General features: G+C 42.4%; 1 protein-coding gene across 2 annotated transcripts in view; it reads right to left on the reverse strand.

Annotated features, from left to right (window-relative positions):
• YEATS4 (YEATS domain containing 4) overlaps positions 1-21,123 on the reverse strand; it is a 142,950-nt gene that overhangs the window by 17,635 nt on the left and 104,192 nt on the right. The window contains exon 8 of one of the 2 annotated variants that reach the window (XR_002477653.2): positions 18,021-18,715. The exons of the other annotated variant lie outside the window; for it this stretch is intronic. The gene's annotated coding sequence lies outside the window, so the exon portion shown is untranslated. Of the gene's footprint in view, positions 1-18,020; positions 18,716-21,123 lie in introns of those variants that run through there. 2 annotated transcript variants of the gene reach the window in all.

Genomic DNA, 21,123 nt, shown 5'->3' on the forward strand with positions numbered 1-21,123 from the left:
ACCGTCTTTGCCCATTTACTGTTACAGCCATACCAATCCCCACCAATGGGGTGGTCACCTTTGCATTCTCCATCCCAACCTCTGCTCCTAAGCATTACTAGAGAAAGTTCCTCTAGAGTAGGAAAACAAAGGTTAACCAATAACTACCCAATGAATGTTACCCAAGCTCAGTTGGGTCATAATTACTCATGGGTTATCTTTTAATTGTCTCTAATAACTTTTTACCACCTCCATCACTGTCATAGTCCAAGCCACTATCATCTCTCATCCAGGTTATCCTGAAACCCACTCAGTTTACTCCTGCTTTTGTCCCCAAGAGTGGGCCTTTTAAAACAGTAAGTCAGATTGTGTTACTCCTTTGTTCAAATTTTCTTTTCCTCAAATGGAAAAATATCATCACACCAAGAGAAAAAATCATCATTATAATGGTCCACAACATCCTTACACTCTGTACAAATGCGTGCATGTACAGAACCAGAACAACTCTGGACCCTGCAACTATTGGGCATTCAGTGAAAGTCTACATATTGAACAACAAGGTCTCCAGCCTTTTTATATTATTGGCTCTAGACACTGGCCGACAGACTTATAGTACCCCATCTTCAGGGAGGAGATAAGAATATTTGTTATTGGAGTTGCTGGCTCCCCAAGAGAAAAGCATTTGGGGAAAGAGGGAAAGAGCCCTGCCTAATCAACCTGCCATGCACAGAGGTTCCAATGGATGTTTTATTGCCTTATTCTTAAATCAAGAGACCATCAAGGGTCACCAGATACTAGAAGATACAAAGAAGAAAGATTCCAATATAAAAGATAGAAAAAAAAAACCCAAACCAGCTGAGCACAGTAGCTCACACCTGTAATACCAGCGCTTTGGGAGGTCAAGGTAGGTAGATCATGAATCATGAGGTCAGGAGTTCGAGACCAGCCTGGCCAACATGTTGAAACTCTGTCTCTACTAAAAATACAAAAAATTAGCCAGGCTTGGTGGCAGTTGCCTGTAATCCCAGCTACTGAGGAGACTGAGGCAGGAGAATCACTTGAACTCAGGAGGCGGAGGTTGAACACGAGACTGTGCCACTGCAGTCCAGCCTGGGCAACAGAACGAGGCTTTGTCTCAAAAAAAAAAGAAAATGAAAAACCCCAAACCTTTGCAAATGAACTTATGTCTGGGCACAGTGGCTCACGCCTGTAATCTCAGCACTTTGGGAGGCTGAGGCAGGTGGATCATGAGGTCAGGAGTTCGAGATCAGCCTGGCCAAAATAGTGAAACCCTGTCTCTACTGAAAAAAAAAAATTACAAAAATTAGCTGGGTGTGGTCGCGTGCACCTGTAGACCCAGCTGCTTGGGAGGCTGAAGCAGGAGAATTGCTTGAACCTGGGAGGTGGAGGTTGCAGTCAGCTAAGACAGGGCCATTGTACTCCAGCCTGGGCACCAGAGCAAGACTCTGCCTCAAAAAACAAAAACAAAAACAAAAACAAAACCAACTTATAAGGAATAGAAACAGTAGATAGAACAGAAGAAAGCTTATAAATTATAATTATAATTAATATTCTTAGAAAGATAACAAAGTATTGCATCTTTGAAACATTAATAAGATATTCCTAAAAAGGAATATTCAGAGAATTAGAAAAATTTGTAAATATTAAGAATGTAATAGCAGAAATAGAAAATTTAATACAAGGATTGGAAAATGTGTTACGAGTAGCTCTAAACCAGCAGAAAAGAGGAAGGAAAGGATAATAAGATTAGAAGCTCAACACAGGAAATTTAGCATCCAACTGATCAAAATTTCAAAATGAGAACAGAGAAAAATTGAGAGCAATAGTCAAGTAGTTAAAGAAAATTTACAAGAATTAATTGCCAGAAATCCTAAAGTAATATGAGAAACCAAAAAGACCATGCAGGAAAGAGAAACAGAATGACATTAAGCTTCTCATAGCAATACTAGATGCTAGACAACAATGAAAGAATGGCTCCAAAATTGTCATCAAAATGGATTTCCAACGTTAAATTCTGTACAAATCACATGTAAGGGTAGACTAAAGACATTTTGGATATGCAAAGTCTCAAAAAATTTACGTCCAGGCACCCCCATTTTCTTTTCTTTTCTTTTTTTTTTTTTTTTGAAACAGAGTCTTGCCCTGTCACTCAGGCTGGAATGCAATGGCATGATCTCTGCTCACTGCAACCTCCGCCTCCTGGGTTCAAGCAATTCTCCTGTCTCAGCCTCTGAGTTGCTGGGATTACAGGCACCCACCACCACACCTGGCTAATTTTTTATATTTTCAGTAGAGACAGGGTTTCATTATGTTGGCTAGGCTGGTCTTGAACTCTTGTCTTCAAGTGACCTGCCCGCCTCGGCCTCCCAAAGTTCTGAGATTACAGGTGTTAGCCACTGCGTCCGGCCCCAGACACCCCTCCTTAGGAAGCTATTGGAGAAGGTGTTTCACCAAAACAATGGGAGAACCCAAGAAAGGGGCATACGTGGAATCCAAGCAAAATAATCTTATGTAGGAGAGAAGAGAAGGGAATGACAGAAGTCCCAGGTGACCTGCAGTGCAGCAGACCTAAAGAGCAGCCAGTCACAGATAGAAACAGGACAATTGAGGCCGCTAGAAAGGCTATTTTTAAAAGATGGTGGGGCGGGGGGGCCGGTACCCAAACTGTGAAACTGACAAATTACCTGATGTGTTAACCACAGAATATACAGAGAAATTTTACAACTCCGGGAGAAGAAATGATCAACTGAGACAAGTACATAGAAAACAAAACAAACAAAAAAACAAGGTAATTATTATCATAATTATTTTTATAAAAAGGAAATGTGGCTGGGCATGGTGTCTCACGCCTGTAATCCCAATACTTTGGGAGGCCAAGGTGGGAGGATCTCTTTGAGCCCAGGAGTTTGAGACCAGCCTGGAAGACATGGTGAGACCCTGTTTCAACCAAAAATTTAAAAAATGAAAAAATTAGCCCAGAGTGGTGGCATATGCCTGTGGTCCTAGCTACTCAAGAATAATGTGCCTAAAATGCATGCAATACTCACTCATGAGTAATATGCCTAAATTGCATGCAATACTCATGAGTAATGTGCCTAAAATGCATGCAATATAAAGTTGAAAGCACCAGCTCTGAATATTCCTGACCAAATGTTTAACTTGAATTGAAATCAGCCTTTCTATCTCACCATCAGCTTACAGGAAATACAGGGATTAGACAAACATGTAAAATGACACCAAAACCCACAAACAATCAGACAAATTCAGAAGGGACATTGAATAGGGACAATGGGACAATCTGTTCAACAATTCAATGACATAAAAAAGAGGAGAGAACACTGTTGAAATTAAGAGAGAATTAAGGAAGACAGCAACCTGTGCAAGCATGGTCTTTCATTTAATCTTGCTTCAAAAAAATAAGTGCAAAAGACATTTCTTGAGACCACTGGAAAAATTTTAATATGGTCTATTATACAATATTAAGACATTAGCATTATTAATTTTGTTAGTTGTGATAATGATTTTCTTAGAGATGCATTCCAAAGTATTTAGGGGTATAATGTCATGATGTCTAGAATTTAATTTAAAAATACTGCAGTAAAAGAAAGATGAAGCAAATATGACCAATTGTTAAAAACCAGGTGCATATATATTGGAATATATTATGGTATTCTATTTTTCTATATGTTTGGAGATTGTAATAAAATTAAAAATAAACTTAGTAGTGGAAAGAAAGTGATGAAGTAGTTGCTTAAGTAGGTGACTGGTGGAGGTTGTTTTTACTGTGGGCTTGTTTGCAAGCTGAAGGAAAGGCAGCAAGGAGGGAGGGAGAGGAACTGATGGAGCAAAGTCAATGAGGAAGTGGGATAAGATAGGACGTAAGGACACATGGAACATTCAGATCCAGAGAGGATGATCAGCACCCCTTCCTCTGAGACAAGAGGGAAAAAACAATGAGTAAGAGATGAGGACGTTCTAAAGTGGAGATAGCAAAGCTGGGAATGGCCTTCCACAAGAGGAAACCTAAGACTGGACCCAGAATAGTGAAGGTGGGTTTAGAGACTTGAGGAGAGTGAGAAAGCTCTGGAAATGGTGCTGGATAAATTCGGTAGGGATGAATTCACCACCTGAAGAGAGGTAGTGACGAGGTGAAGGTAGCAACCGCACCCGCATCATGGTGTGATTTTCTGAGTAGGAAAAAAGCCAGAGAATGCTGGATTTTCCCTAACGTGAAGGAAGGGAAAGTGACAATGCCACAAATTAAACAGAAGAGTGTGGAGTGTGAGTGTGCTAGGTCTTTAGCATACCCATACATAACTAGCCAACCACAGGAAGCTCGCTGTGTGGAGCTTTGAGTAAGACAGGAATGGCATTAACAAGCTATAACAAGGAAGGTTGAAAAGGGCATACAGTCATGTCTGTTCTGAAGGATGGTCCAATATGAGTGAAGAGGTGGGACAAGTAGAGAGAATGACAAGTTGTGGTCAATATAGCCAGCACAGAGGGTGACAGTTTGGAGAATATAAAATTCCAAGTGATGTTGAGGTCCCAGGTATAGCCATGCAAGCATGTAACTGAAGTAGAAACTAGTCAGCTAAGTTCCTGCATGAAAATGAACATGGATTTGGTAGGCAGCCTCTAAGACAGCCCCTAGGAATCCCTACCTCCTGTTTGTCCCACCTTGTATAATCCCCTACCCCACGAGTATAGGCCTAGTGACCCACTTCTAACAAATAAAATGTGGCAAAAATGGTGGACTTTTCCTTCTGAGATTAGGTTACAAAAATACTCTGGCTTGCCAGGTGCCATGGCTCACACCTGTAATCTCAGCACTTTGGGAGGCTGAGGTGGGAGGATTACGAGATCAGGAGTTCGAGACCAGCCTGGACAATATGGTGAAACCCTGTCTCTACTAAAAATACAAAAATTAGCCAGGTGCGATGGTGCGTGCCTGTAGTCTCGGCTACTCGGGAGCCTGAGGTAGAAGAATCACTAGAACCCAGGAGGCAGAGGTTGCAGTGAGCCGAGATTGCGCCCCTGTACTCCAGCCTGGGCAACACAGTAAGACTCTGTCTCGAAATAAAAATAAAAATACTGTGGCTTTCACCTTGTTTGCTTTCTTTTGTTTTTGCTTTTGTTTGCTCTAATGACACCACCTGCCATGTTGTGAGCTGCCCAGCGGAGAGACCAGCCGGGCAAGGAGCTAAGGCAGGCCTCTGGCCAACAGCCAGGGTGGAACCGAGCCCTCAGTCCAACAACCCATGAGGACCTGAGCCTGCCAACAGCCACATGAGTGAGCTTGGAAGCAGATCCTCCCCAGCAGAGCCTTAGACGACGGCTGCCTCAGTCAACACTCTACTGCAGCCTTGTGAGAGACCCCGAGATTCCTGACTCACAGAAACTGTGAGATAATAAATGTTTGTTGTTTTAAGCTACTAAGGTGAAGTAACCTGGTATGTAGTCATAGATAATTAATACAATGGATGTTGATGTCTTGAGAACAACAGGAGACAAGGTTGAGAAGAAAATCATGAACAATGAGTACTGGTCATCATTAAAGATAAAGCAGAGCTTCTTCCACTTTACTGTGCCAACAGAACACTTAGGGGTCTTGTGAGAAAGCAGATTCTGACTCAGTAGTTTTGGGACCTACCCTTAGCTAGCTGTACATTTCATTTCTTTCCTTTTTTTTTTTTTTAAAAGACAGAGTCTTGCTCTGTCACTCAGGCTGGAGCGCAGTGGCAATCTCAACTCACTGTAAACTCCGCCTCCTGGATTCAGGCGATTCTCCTGCCTCAGCCTCCCGCGTAGCTGGGGCTACAGGCATGTGCCACCATACTTGACTAATTTTTGTATTTTTTAGTGGAGACAGCATTTCACCATGTCAGCCAGGCTCGCTTCAAACTCCTGACCTCAAGTGATCCACCGCCTTGGCCTCCCAAAGTGCTGGGATTACAGGCGTGAGCCACTGCACATGGTGAGTTGTACATTTCTAATAAGTTCACAGAGGAGGCTGATGCTGTTGGTCCTTTACAAACTAGGGCTCTAGAGCACACTAAGGATTAGCAGAAGACAGTAGAGAAGATGGGGAAAAGGTGAGTTAGGAGAACCCAAATCAACATGCTTGAAGAGGAGATCAAATCGTTCACTAAAATAAGGAGGCAGTTCAAGGCATACGTAAGACAGGGCCTAAGATAAGGCTAGGGAATAATAGAGATGAAGCAGACAAGTAGATGATTCTAGGTGAAAACCTGAAGCGCTGGGTTTTGCCTACAACTGGCTTTTATGGGTTCCCCATAGTATAATGTTTGGGCAGGTCTGTCACCAGTAGGGGACAGGATTCTCTTTCTCTCCCCCTGACTTCCCACCAATTACTCTTAATATCTATCTACATCCATTTAATAAAACCTGATTTATAAAAGGCCTTTAGGGGCTGGGCATGGTGGCTCATGCCTGTAATCCCAGCACTTTGGGAGGCCGAGGTACATGAATTGCTTGAGCCCACGAGTTCTAGACCAGCTGGACAAAAAGGCAAATCTATGTCTCTACTAAAAATACAAAAATTAACCAGGCATGGTGTCACGTGCCTGTAGTCTCAGCTACTCATGAGGCTGAGGTGGGAGGATCACCTGAGACTTAGGAGGTTGAGGCTGCAGTGAGCTGTGATTGTGCCATTGCACTCAGCTTGGGTAACAGGAATGAGACTCTGTCTCAAAAAAAAAAAAAGAAAGAAAGAAAAAGAAAGAAAAGGAAGAAAGGAAGGAAAAGGCCTTTAGGGTAGATGGAGATATAATTTCATTCATTCAATTCATTCATTCGTTCAGTCAGTCAGTCATTCATTTAGCAATCTTGTCCTAAGCACCTATTATGTGATAGGTATTAGAGAAACAAAAGTGGATGAGAATCTCTGCCCTAATTACTGATCTAACAGGGTAGACAAGTACATCAGGAACTACTGTAATGCAAAGTGATAGGTGCTATAATGGAGGTACAAAAGTTATGGTAGCCTGGCAGGATGAATGATTAATTTTTCCCAAGAGCTCAGGAGTAAGAGTTTTGCAGACTAAGTGGCTGGGGGCCAGGCCTTTAGAGGAGTAGATATTGGAAGGGAATTAGGGAATTTTAGGCAGAGCAATTTGTAAGTAAGTATCTCTTAGACCCCTTCCTTATACCAATAACTTAAGCTCACACAGCAACAACCTTCTCATCTTTGGGCTTTCTTCATGGGAAGGGAACTCACACACTGGCCAACACAAATATCTTGGCTCTTGGCTGCTACATTTCTTATTATAAATGATTAAACTGATTTTCTCATACAAATCAGGCCCATGGAGTTTGGGAAGTTTGGGATGCATGAGCCAGTTTTGTTTTGTTTTTTAATCAAGCCACCATAAGCCAAGTTGAGGTTCCATTTTACAAAGGCAAAAAACCCACAGAATCTGGAAGGGCAACATCTTTCCTGACCATTCAACTTATTCCGCCACTGCACACAGTGAAACAGTAAACCTACAGAGGACTGGATTCATGATAACATTGTTCACAGAAAGGGGCAAGAGCTTAACACTCAGATTTAGGTGTATGTAGTGGGGGGAAAGAATCTTGAAAGAGAACTGGAAGAGACCTAATAAACACACTTGAATAGATACTGCAGTTCAGGTACTTCAGTCATTTGTGTGCATTAATAGTAAACCTTCAGCATCCTGCTTTTATGACTTGAACCACAAAAAATACCAATAAAGAGAGAAGAACTGGGTGAACTGTTCCTGGAGCCTCTTTGAAACCGTGCATAAGGTCAGCTTGACATGACCGCTCATGTTCTGCTTGATCAAGTCTGACCAGTTTTTCTCTTGCAGTTAATAGGGCAGTTCTTTTCCTGCTCTGTGACTTCTTACTGGCCTTGAACTGCTGTGGCAGCAGGAGCTGAGGTGCCTTCAGGCCAAGCATGCGTGTGAGAAATGGGTCCACCACGTCAGCTGTAGTCTGCCCGCCATGCCCCCATTCAGACTTGACCCAAACACTGACATTTGCACATAAAACTGCCACCATGGCTGGGCGCGGTGGCTCACACCTGTAATCCCAGCACTTTGGGAGGCCAAGGTGGGCGGATTGTAAGGTCAGGAGTTCAAGACCAGTCTGACAAATATGGTGAAACCTCATCTCTACTAAAAATACAAAAATTAGCCGGGCATGATGGCGCACACCTGTAGTCCCAGCTACTCAGGACACTGAGGCAGGAAAATCACTTGAACCTGAAAGGCGGAGGTTGCAGTGAGCCAAGATCGTGCCACTGCAGCCTGAGAGAGAGAGTGAGACTCTGTCGCAAAACAAAACAAAACAAAACAAAACAAAACAAAACAAAACAAAACTGCCACCATGTCCCCACTCTTGTTGTCTTATGGTTTTAATCTCAATATAAAATCCTATGGGAGAGCCCCCAGAAGAAAATAACAAAGGCATTGTCTTCTCCATTTAAATGTTTTGTCACATTTAAACAGAAGATGTGATTCACATACAATATCAAGTACTTTGCCCCTTATTGGTATCATCTAGTTTTTGTCAGTGTGTCTATTTTCACAGAGTTGAAATCAGGTTGTTCATTAGCCAGTTGATTAGGTTGATTTCACAATTAAACCACTCATAGATACACACTCATGCCACAGTGAAGAGCAGATTCTTATTATTTAAAGTAGGTACACAGTATTCCAGTGTATTGATATAGCAGGATTCGCTTAGTCCTGCCCTCTATTATTGGGTTTTGGGTTGTTTCCCATTTTTTAAAATAATTTATTTTATTGAGACAGAGTCTCATTCTGTTGCTGGAGTGCAGTGGCATGATCTCGGCTCACTGTAACCTCTGCCTCCTGGATTCAAGCAATTCTCCTGCCTCAGCCTCCCGTGTAGCTGGGAATACAGGCATGTGTCACCATGCTCGACTAATTTTTGTATTTTTAGTAGAGACAGGGTTTCACCATGTTGGCCAGGCTGATCTTGAACACTTAACCTCAAGTGATCTACCTACCTCGGCCTCCCAAAGTGCTGAGATTACATGTATGAGCCAGTGCACCTGGCCCCAAGTTTATAATGCTGTGAATAAAGCTACTATGTACATCATTGTACAAATTGCCTTTTTTTCCTTTTTAGATTGTTAACTTGGAACATATTTCCCAAGCCAATAGATGAACAGTAAGGAATTCACTGAATGATTATAAGCAGGGAAAGGGCATGATCAGATTTTCACCTTTAACATATCTGCCCACTGAGGGTCATACCTGTTACAGGGTTATTTTGCACACTAAATGGGGTCAGGAAGATGACGGCACAGCAAAGAACGGCGCAGATACAGATGCTTATACTCAGAGTGTTGTCAGGAAGTCTATGGAAGAATCATAGTTAATTGAAGATCATCATGCAGTCAAAGTGTTTCTCTTGGTTTCTTATTTTATCTTTGCACGCCAAAAATGTTTTCTTCAGATTCTTATTTAATCTTGGCATGCTAAGGATAGTGCAGTGCCCTGAGAAGCAGTGAAACCCAGCAAATAAACAGCTTCTTTGTGAGCAAGTACTTGCTGCGGAACTTGGGCTTGCCTCATAAGCATGGAAGTGGTCCACCCTTGAAGCATGACAATGTCTGTGACCTGATAAGGAGAAAGGAGACATTATCTGGTCTAGACATTGGCTTAAGAGATGGCTTTTCACATCTCTTCTCTCTTTTCATTTGATCCGTTGTAATCTTCTTGTTATATTTAAATCCTGTTTTTGCTTCTCCTTCTGCTCTTCAGTGTTCACAATGCCCTGGCTTCACCATCTCTGGATTGTTTTCTCACCTGGAAAGTGAGGAGGTGATCTTGACAGTCACTGTAGGCCCTTGCAGCTCTGACCTTATGGGTTCTATGGTTCTGTCCGTTCTGTCTGGATGGCAAGGCCCAGTCTTGCCTTAGCCCAGTGTCTCATTACTTCGGTTTCTCCACACTATGAGCCACTGGCCACTGGCTCCCTAGAGAAATCTTTGTCAAAGTGTGACACCCAAATCACCTGAAAGCATGCTAAAATGCAGGTTCCTGGGCCCCAGGGCTGCAGAATCAGAATCTCAGGGGTGAAGACTAGGGAAGCTGTTTTTATGTTATAAAAGACAAACAAGAATTCAATGCATGTGATTCTGGGCCAAATGGGGTAAAAGGCTTCCTGAGAGGAATACTTTTCCCCACAAATCTCTTTAGTCTTTGCCTTTCCTGTCTTCCTCCTATTCTTTAAGCTCTGCTTTCTTTTTGGAAATGTATTTATTATTTATTTACATTTTTTTTTTTTAGAGACAAGGGCTTGCTGTGTTTCCCAGGCTGGCCTTCAACTCTTGAGTATAAACAATCCTCCTGCCACAGCCTCTTGTACCCCCATATAACAGGGACTACAGGCACATGCAACTGTACCTGGCTTTCAAGATTTTGCTTCTATAAGCAGATCAAAAGAGTCACCTCAGAGTAACATCAAAGAAAACATGTTCAAACAATAGGACTGCCAGGCATTAGAGTGATGCACCAGGAAGACCCTTTCAATCCCATTGACCCTCAAATTCTACCTAGTCTACATTTGCCTAATCTACTGTCAAGCCTGACACTTAATGTAGCATTAGGAGACTTTTGTGGGTTGACCTTTGTCCCCCAACCCCAATTCACAGGTTGAGGTCTTAACTCCCAGTCCCGCAGAGTGTGACTTTATTTGGAAATACATGTGATTAGTTTGCAGATGTGATTAGTTAAGATGAAGTCATACTGGAATAGGGTGGTTCCTTAATTCAATAAGACGAGTGTCTTTATAAAGAGGAGAACCTTGGACACAAACAGACACAGGCACAGGGAGAACCATGTGAATATGAAAAGAGAGATTAGGGCGATGCGTATATGAACCAAGGAACATCAAATATTGCCAGCAAACCAGCTGATACTAGGAGAGAAACAGAACAGATTCTCTCTCACAGCCTTCAGAAAGCACAATTCTGCCAGCACCATGATCTCAAGACTTCTTCTACCTTCCAGAACTGTAAGACAATAAATTTCGGTCGTTTAAGGTACTTTATTATGTCAGTCCTGGCAAACTAATACAGAGAACTTGGTCACAGCCCCGGCTCAGTTACAGGAACTGTAGACTATCACTTTAGGTACTCTGAGTTGCTCTGTGCCATCTCACTGAAGAGATAGAAAATATGTTGCAGTTATTAGAAGACAAGTATCGAATGAGATCTCTGTGAATGCACCTGTAAAGTGTTCACGATTAGTGAAATTATCATTCATGAAGTGGCAAACAGGGAACCGCTTTGGGAAGATCATAAAGGAGTTACTCGGTAACCCAGAATTGCTTTTTACCATGCATAAAGGTAGGCACCAGGCTTTAGGTGCCTTCGCTTAACCGAAATGTGCCGGTAGCATAGATGAACTCCCTGCACCCCTGTCCAAAGTCAGTCCCTCCGCTCGTGCACCAGAATGGATCCCCTCTCACCTGTTTAGGGACATCGCTCCAGCACTCTCCCTTTCCTCTTCTAAACCTTCAATTTCCTCCTCCCATCCACATATAAACATGCTATTGTTTTTCCTAGCTTTAAAAAAAAAAAAAACTTTCATAGTTTTTTTTAAAAAAGGCCTGCCTCTCCTGTGAACTACTCTTCATTTTTTTCCTCCACTCTAGAGCAAAACTTCATGAAAGAATTGCTATAACCCAGTTCTTCTCTTACTATTTTTAATTTTTAGTAAACCTTATTTTAGACATTAAGAAATGTGCACATAATCCTAAGTGCTCAGTTAGTCTTCACAAACTGAACACTCCTGGCAACCAGCACCCATATCAAGAAATAGAATCTATCGGCACCCCAGAAGCTCACCTCCTGACCCCTCCCAGACACTCATCCCAGAGTAACCACTATTTTTGTTTGTTTGTTTGTTTTTGAGACGGAGTCTCAATCTGTCACCCAGGCTGCAATGCAGTGGTGTGATCTCGGCTCACTGCAACCTCCACCTCCTGGGTTCAAGCGATTCTCCTGCCTCTCAGCCTCCTGAGTAGCTGGGACTATAGGCGCATGCCACCACACCCAGCTAATTTTTTTGTATTTTTAGTAGAGATGGAGTTTCACTGTGTTAGCCAGGATGGTCTCGATCTCCTAACCTCGTGATCTCTGCCTGCCTCAGCCTCCCAAAGTGCTGGGATTACAGACGTGAGCCACTGTGCCCGGTAACTATTTTAACTTCTAGCACTTACAGTACTAGAAGAGTTTTCCTGATATAGACGAATCTTCCTGCTTTTGAACTTCATACACATGAAATCATACAGTGTGTACTCTTGTATCTGGCTTTGTTCCCTCAACATTATATTTGGGAAATTAATCGATGTTGCTATAAATAGCGATGGTTCACTCATTCTGATTGCTCTGGACCAGGACTGGCAAACTTTTCCTGTAAAGACTAGATAATAAACATTTTAGGCTTTGTAGGCCATAACGTCTATCACAACTACTCAACTTTGCTGCTGTAGCCCATGAAAGCACCCAAAGACAACACTTAAACAAATGGTCATGACTGTGTGCCAGTAAAGCTTTATAAAAACAGTGCCAGTGTTGGATTTGACTCTCAGGCTGTAGTTTGCTGACTCCTGCTTAGTCTATAATATTCCATGGAATGAATATGCCATGACTTCTAAAATCCATTCCAATGTTGATGGGCATTTGTGTTATTTCCAGGTTTGGGTTATTCTATGTCAACCCTCCCCTCTTTTAGTGTTTTTAAATCAACTTAGTTGAAGTATGATATACATATAATCAAATGCACCCATTCACTTGTAAATCTATTTCAGTCTGGATTTTCCCCCATCACTCCAACAAAGCTTTTGTTGGCAAAATCACCAATGATCTCCATGTTGCTAAATTCAGTGGTCAATCCTCAGCCCTCAGCTTTTTTTACTTCTCAGCAGCATTTGACACAATCAATTTCTACCTCCTCCTTGGCAGAGTTTCTTTACTTGGTTTCCAGAATTTAGCATATAGGTTTTCTTCCTGCCTCACTGATCACTCCATCTTAGTCTCCTCTGCTGATTCCTCTTCTCCCAACCCCTTCATGTTGGAGTGCTCCGATGCTCAGTACTTGGTCTAAGTCCTTCTCTATCCACACTCACTTCCCTGGCCGTCTTGTCCAGCCTTTAGCTTTAAATATCATCTGTATACCAACAACTCTCACGTTTATCTCTCCATCCAGACTTTTTCCCTGACTTCCAGACTCGTATATCCAACAACCTGCCCCACCCCAGCCTTCTCCATCGTGGTGTTCATAGTCATCGGAATCATCTTTTTAAATTGTTTTTCTCACACACTACATCCAATCCATAGCAACTCTACCTACTTCTATCCTCAAAATCTAACCACTTCTCACCACTTCTGCTATTGGTAACCTAGTCCAAGCCAGCATCATCTCTTTTCTTGATTGTTGCAATTTCATCCTATCTGGTTGTCCTGTTTCCACTCTTGCTGTCATAAAGTCAACTCACAACACAGGAGTCAGAGTGATCTGGTTATGACATAAGAGAAAACATGTCACTCCTCTGCTCAAAACCCGTTAATACAGTCACACCTCATTAAGAGTAAAGGTCCTACAATGTAAACGTAGAAGTCCCTACAATGGCCTGCAAGCCCACAAAGAATTAGCTCCTTCTTATTTCTTCCATCTTTCTGGTCTCCCCTCCCTCCCTGTGCTCCAGCCACCTTAGTAGCCTTAAAATACCAGGCATAGTCCTGCCTTTCTGTTTCCTTTGTTTGGTATACTCTTTCCCCCCATGTCCACTTGACTAATCCTCTCAACACCGTCAGGTCTTTGCTCAGAAATCATCTCCTCAATGCGTTCTGCCCTGATGATTCTGCAATGGGTTCCCCATGCATTCATTCCCTTTATTCTGCTCTACTTTTCTCTTTTTCCATAACACTTTCTAGCCTCCTAGAATGTACATTATTCACCCAGTTAGTGGGTCTGTCATTAATCACCTATCTCCTTACACTAGAGTATAAGGTCCATGAGGGTATAAATCTTTCTTTTGCTCATTGATATATTGCAATCTCCAGGAACAGTGTCTGTTACATAGTAGGCACTCAATAAATATTTGTTGAATATCTGAAAGATTTCTATTTTTCTGTAAAAAGCATTAGTCTTTTTTTTCGATGAAAAGTCTCACCCTGGTTTGAAAGCTAAAGGATTCATCTGTCAAGTTCCCAGTGAGTGGTTTGGCAATTATATCAACGACCAGCAGGTCCCCTTAGGTTGATGGACACCTGAGGCTATTTATTTTATTGGTGAAAGCTTCGTGTGAGAGCATTTTGGTCCAGTTCACGAAAACAGCAGTGTTCTAACCAGCAGCTCCAATAAATCTTACACATTCTTGAGCCCATAAGTCCTGGCCTCTTGCCTCTCTACACATCCATTCATCCAACTAAGAAGAACTTCTTGTTGGAGCACACAGGGCCACTTGATTAGCAAGAGCAATGGGAAGGAACACAATCCTCTTGCCTTTCTGCCCTGGGGACACAACTTCAGAGCAACCAGCCCTTCGCTCAGGACACTAAGACTTTGCATTTCTTATGACAGTAAGACTTTGTGACAGTAAGAATGTGACAGTAAGACTTTGCATCTCTTTCCACATCCACCAAATAGCTTGCCCACTGTCCCGAGTCAGTTAAAGTTAACACATGGTGCCCTGAATCGATACTGATTTATTCCAAGGTAATTTATGTTTACTTCTGAGACTGCCAGTTATTCTATGACCATCAAAATCTATAGAGACTAATAGGCTAAGAAATGCTTCATGCAAAAGAATGTCTTTCTCATGATAATTTTCTGATTCCATAGCTTTTTACCCATAATCTCTATTACAGAACTTTTTACATTTTGCACTGTAGTTGCCTACATTTTGATCTTCCCATCTGTATACCCCTTACTCAACCTTTGCCCCAACCACTACACTAGCAGTTTCCATAGCTGGGACTAATGGTTTATTAACTTAGCGGTACAGGGTAGTAGAAAAAGGCACAGACTCAGAAGCCATATTGTGTCACGTCCTAGCGTTAGTACTGTGTGATCACTGTATGATCTTGGACAAATTTCTTAACCTCACTGTGCCTCAGTTGTCTGACTTGTTAAAGGAGAACAACACTACTGCCTCATGAGGTTGTTGTAAGGATAAAGTGAATATATATATATATATATACAGTAAGGTATATTGCCGAGTTAAAATGAGGAAACTGAGGCCAGTGAGAAAAAATGAGAATCCAATTTATTCAGCTCCCGGGCGAGGTTCTGTGGTCCAGGAAGGGGCCAGAGAAGTCGCAATGGGCTTCTCAGGGCATGGGGTTTTATAAGAAGTGGAGGTAGTTGATTGGTCATTGGGAAACAAAGAGAAGACAATTTCATTGGTAAGGAGATTTGATTGATTGTTAGGGAAACAAAGAGCAGACAGTTTCATTGGTAGGCTGACTGGCTGGGGAGGTTAATGTTAAACTGCCGTTGGACAAATCTTCCGCGGGCTTTTTAAATTTTGAAAGGGTTGAGTGAGGAATGCAGGAGTGGGCATGTGGAGCCTGCATGGAGAAACCAGATAGGAGCAGGTGTGGGGAGCCAGCACAGAGAGGCCTGATAGGAGTGTGTGTGGGGAGTCAGCATAGAGAGATAAGTGTGTCCATTTAGCTCTTCAGCGAGGCAGCCGGCCTTACATATATATATTTCTAAATATATAGAAATATAAATACACAGAAATATATATCAATATGTGGAAATATATTTCTATATATAATATATAGAAATTTTTATAGATTATATATATATATAAATCACTTAGCACAACACCTGGTATATAAGAAGTATAAACATACACACACGTCCTTGTTTATGTAATTAGAAGCATTTTGTGTCTTTGTGAGGTGACATTATCTGAAATTGCCTTTCAGTGTGACTCCTGCTTTAGAATTATAAATGAGCCAGCTGTTTGGTGAAAAGATTCTAACAAGATGTTAAAGGGAAAAAATAAATTTGACCCTGTGCACATACACCCGGAATACATTCTGCCTTTTTTGGGGCAGGGCCAATCCCAAGAAACAAGCTCCCCAGCAAATGTTCTCAGAGGACTGGGGGTTTCCTCTGATACCACCAGGGGTAGAGGAGGAGAAAATGGCAGCAAAGCTTAGGGCATGTTTTCTGGGCTTCCTCTCCACTCCTCAAAAACACATATTGAGCCTGTGTGGCTGTTATATACAAACATGAGTACATTTGGCCTAGCCTACATTAGTTAGGTCCTTTAAGATTTGCTGTAAACAGAATTATATCCCCCACCCCAAATTCACATGTTGAAGCCCTAACCCCCAGTGTAATTGTATTTGGAGATAAGGCTTTTGGGAGGTAAATAAGGTTAAACAGAGTCATAAGGGCAAGATCCTAATCTAATAAAACTGGCAACCTTATAAGAAGGGGAAGAGCGCAAGCAATCTCTCTCTCTCTCTCTCTCTCTCTCTCTCTCTCTCTCTCTTTCTTTCTCACCCTGCACTGAGGAAAAGCCATGTGAGGACACACTGAGAAGGTGGCCCTCCTCAAGCTGGGAAGGGACTGCTCAACAGGAATCGATGGGCACCTAATCTTGGACTTCCCAGCCTCCAGAAATGTCAGACGTTTCTGTTGTTTAAGCCACCCGGTCTATGGTATTTTGCTGTGGTAGCCAGCGTTGACTAAAGCGGGTTGAAACAGGGAGCATACCCAGATCATCCCAGTAATGGGTGTTTATTGCCAGGATTCATGGGGCAGCCTGAGATGTCTTTGCCTCCTTAGCTGGGCAGCCGTTCTTGGTCTCAGAGCTTCGCAGCGATGTCTACAGGCTCAAGGAGAAATGGAATAAAGGCTCAGCATGGACTGGGATACCTACACTTTGTTTATCTAGTATTTCTATTTCCTGGTTGAGTGTCCCTATTAGTCAGTTGGACATCCGAAGTCCTTTTTGGTCTCCTTCTGACTAGCTCAGTCCCAGGGGAACTTTGGCTCCCAGCAAATGTGCCTAGAACAGTAGGGTTGATTTTATATGGCAAGAAATACGGCAACAGAGAGTAAGCCACTAGCGGCCTGTTTCTCAGAGGTGGGCTGTGGGCCTAGCAGGCACTTACAGACAAGGTGTTCTCCTCACTGTAGAGTCTAGTTTGAAAAGAGCAATTCTGAGGTTAACCCTCTTGTTCTAGTGCTTCTTTGACTTCCCTGGGGCTGCTGTGACTAAGTACCATAAACTGGGTGGCCTAAAATAACAGAAATGTATCCTCTCACAGTTATGGAGTTGGAGGTCTACAATCAGGTTATCAGCAGGCTGTGCTCCCTCTGAAGTCTGTAGGGGAGAATCCTTCTTTGCTTCTTCAAACGTCTGGTGGCCCCAGGCATTTTCCAGCCTGTGGCAGCGGAACGACAATTTCTGCATCCTGTGTCTTCATATGGGCTTCTTCTCCATGTGTATTTCTGTGTGTCTTCTTTTATTCTTATAAGGATACTAGTCATTGGATTCAAGCTCACTCTAATCCAGTCTTACCTCATTTTAATGTAACTAATTATATCTGCAAAGACTCTATTTCCAAATAAAGTCACACTCTGAGGTTCTGGGAGACATGAGTCTGGAGGGACACTCTTCAACCCATTACACTGCCTTGGTTCAAATCTTCCATTGAAAATTACAGAAAAACATGTGAGCCAGATTATTAAAATAAGACAGATTCTATTCACAGGACACAAGAGTGGTTTACAGACTCTCAGGTCAGTAAAGCCATCAGGCCTCAGGAGGAAGACCGGGTCGTGCACGGCTGTCAGACATCTCTGTCCCCTCTCTTCCTCTTCTGGGAGCCTCCCCGGGCCTGTCGGCTTCATTCTTTCTGCAGCTGGCCTTCTCTGTGTCTCCATGCCCTTGGCCAGCAGCAGATGACCAACGCATTGCTCCAAAGTTTACATTTCTGTTCAAGCTATCAGTCTAAATTGAATAGTCTTGGCCCCAATTCTAAATTCTCAGGAGGGAGAAACTGATGGTCTCCTCTAGGATCAGATGTTTAATCCTGGTCTAGTTAATTGTGGGTAGGTGGGTGGAGTGATAGAGTAAATCCTATGGGGAGGTAGAGGCATCCCAGTGGCTGGAAAGCCAACAGCCAGAGAAAGAAGAGTCACTGTAAGCTGGATAGATAGCCCAAAAAAGGTCTAGACATATCTTCTTTCATAACATTTAGCAGCATGCAAAGTGTTTTCATTTACACTCTCATTTGATTTGTGAAAATTCATATGGAGTAGCCATAACTAGCATTTTGCCCATTTTATGCATGTAGAAACAAACTCAGAGAGACAGAATGATTAGCCCTTAAAGATGGCCAAGCCAGAGGTCACACACAACATTAGATCTTCTGGGTCCTGACCCGATTTACCTTACTCACAACACAGAAATGTAACTGACTTTGTCATTTTTATTACAACCAATTGTCAGTTATATACAGCTTTATTATCCAAGTTCATAAACGTAATTTTAGAAAAACAAAATTTTAGTAGACTAAAGATTACAACCATTCTATTCCTGTCTGGTGGGTCCAAAGTTTTTCCCACTTACTTTCCTGCTTTCCCAGTTTACTGTTTCTTCACAATGCTCCTCCTTCAGTATCATTATTCTTCCAGAAAGTTCACTAGGATTTAGTACACTAAAATAAAAAAGACAACGATTTTCTTTTTAACATTTAAACTCAATTCACTTTTCCTTTCCATTTACTTATTTCCTTCTATTAATTCTGGTTTCCAATTGGAAAAATGGGGCTATTTTGAGCGACATCTTTGCAATCCTTTTATTCATCTCTTTTTAAATTTTCATTTTCATTTTTGAGACAGGGTCTCACTCTGCCCCCAGCCTGGAGAGCAGTGGCACAATCACAGCTCACTGCAGCCTCCAACTCCCAGGCTCAAATGATCCTCTCACCTCAGCCTCTCAAGTAGCTGGGAAGACAGGGATGCGCCACCATGCCCGGCTAATTTTTATTTTTTTATTTTTAGTAGAGATGGGGGTCTCACTACGTTACTCAGGCTGGGCTTGAATTCCTGGGCTCAAGCTATCGGCCCACCTTGGCCTCCCAAAGTGCTGGGATTTCATCATTCATCTCATATTTTCTCTGAGGTTTGTTTCCCACAGTCTCTGGTTCAGGCTCCCTCTTCTCATTTTGCTTTTTTTCACACATTGCTCTCCCCAGTGCTACCATCTCTTAGTGAAGGATTTTGCTTCCTGTTTACTGAGACTCCCTTAGTTACCCTGGCCTTGTTTAATTCCCTTGAACTTTCTGTCTCTATTTTATGTTTACCTCTTTCCATTATCTCAGGATAAAATCATTCCCCTTCTCTTTAGAGATAAGTTTTCTTTCTTAAAGCTTCCGAGAACCATTACCCTCACATAATTTCCTCTGACAATTAAAGCATTCGTTCTCAACTGCTTCTTCTTTTGCTTTCCTTTTTAGCCTCTCTCTTTTTTTTCTAGGAAAACCAAACAACAGCCTAGCCTTTGCCTTGCTACCACTGTCTGTCTTTCCAGCTGTACTTCTTGAATAAAAATGGTCTTTGTCCTCTTAACTTAATTTTGTTGTCTTCGCTCCTTTCTTTTTTCAGTATGGTGGTATTCTCCTGAAACTTCTCTCTCTCTCTTTTTAATGTCTTCAATTTCTTTCCTCACTTTGTTCATGTTTTCATTTAAGTAGTCAAAAATAGTTATAATAGGTGTTTTAACATTCTCTGCTAATTCTATCTCTGTCATTTCTGGGTCTGTTTCCTCTGAGTGATTAGTTTTCTGATTATGGGTCGCATATTTCTGCTTCTTGCCATGTTTAGTCATTTTTTATTGGATGCTGAACGTTGTAAATTTTACATTATCGAGTGCCTAGATCTTACTCTCTTCCTTCAAAGACTGTTGAGTTTTGTAGTGGCAGGCAGAAAGGTACTTGGTTTAGTTTGGCCCTTTTGGGGTTTGTTTTTAAGCTTTGTTAGGGCAGACCTAAAGTAGCTTTTATGCTAGGAACAGTTTAGTGACTTTTCCAAGGCATGGCGCTTCTAGTGCTTCCACTGAATGTTCCCAGTGATCAGTGAGGACACTCCCCTCTGGCTGGTCAGCCCTTGAGCGATTTCCAGCCCTTTGTAAGCTCAGGAACTGCTCTTCAGTTCTCAATCTCTCTTCGTTTAGTGGAGTTTCACCATATTCAGCAAAGGCTCAAAATGACACCATGCAGATTTCCGGAACTCTCTTTCTAAGAGAGAAACTCTGTAACTCTGCCCTACAATTTCCAGCTACTTCAACCCTCCTGAATTCTGATCTTGGGCTCCTTAACTCAATCAGACCATTGTTGTCTTACATGGGTCCCCTTCCCTTCTCCATTGCCAGACATGTGTCTTCAGGCAGAAAGCCCAGGGGATTTCAAGGCCACCTTCTTTCAGGGATCACCGTCCCATATTACCTATTGTCCAAAGTCTGGAAACAGCTGTTTCATATATTTTGTCTGTTTTTCTAGTTATTCAAGGTGAATTCCAGTTCCAGCTACTTCATTATGGCCAGAAGTTGGAATGTCTGAAACTACTCTTTTGAAGAATACCGTGATTGTTTCTAAGTAACTAAAGACTTTTCTTCATTCATTGCTCTTGTTTTAGAACAACACTAGGGTCACTGGCCATTGCCTTCTTTTTTTTGAGACGGAGTCTTGCTCTGTCGCCAGGCTGGAGTACAATGGTGCCATCTCGGCTCACTGCACCCTCCGCCTCCCAGGTTCAAGCGATTCTCCTGCCTCAGCCTCTCGAGTAGCTGGGACTACAGGCATGCGCCACCACACCTGGCTAATTTTTGTATTTTTAGTAGAGACAGGGTTTCACTGTATTGGCCAGGATGATCTCAATCACTTGAGCTCGTGATCCACCCGCCTTGGTCTCCCAAAGTGCTGGGATTACAGGCGTGAGCCACTGTGCCCAGTGGCCATTGCCTTCTTAAAATTCTGCTCCCAGAACCATCCTACCCCCTTACCACTCCCTCCCTACTTCATATTATCTTTCCTTTTCCAGAGGGGCTGGTGAGTGGGCAAGCTCA

Source organism: Aotus nancymaae, unplaced genomic scaffold, assembly GCF_030222135.1.
Source record: "Aotus nancymaae isolate 86718 unplaced genomic scaffold, 86718_ANA_hifiasm-v0.15.2.pri h1tg000016l, whole genome shotgun sequence".
NCBI lineage: Eukaryota > Metazoa > Chordata > Mammalia > Primates > Aotidae > Aotus > Aotus nancymaae.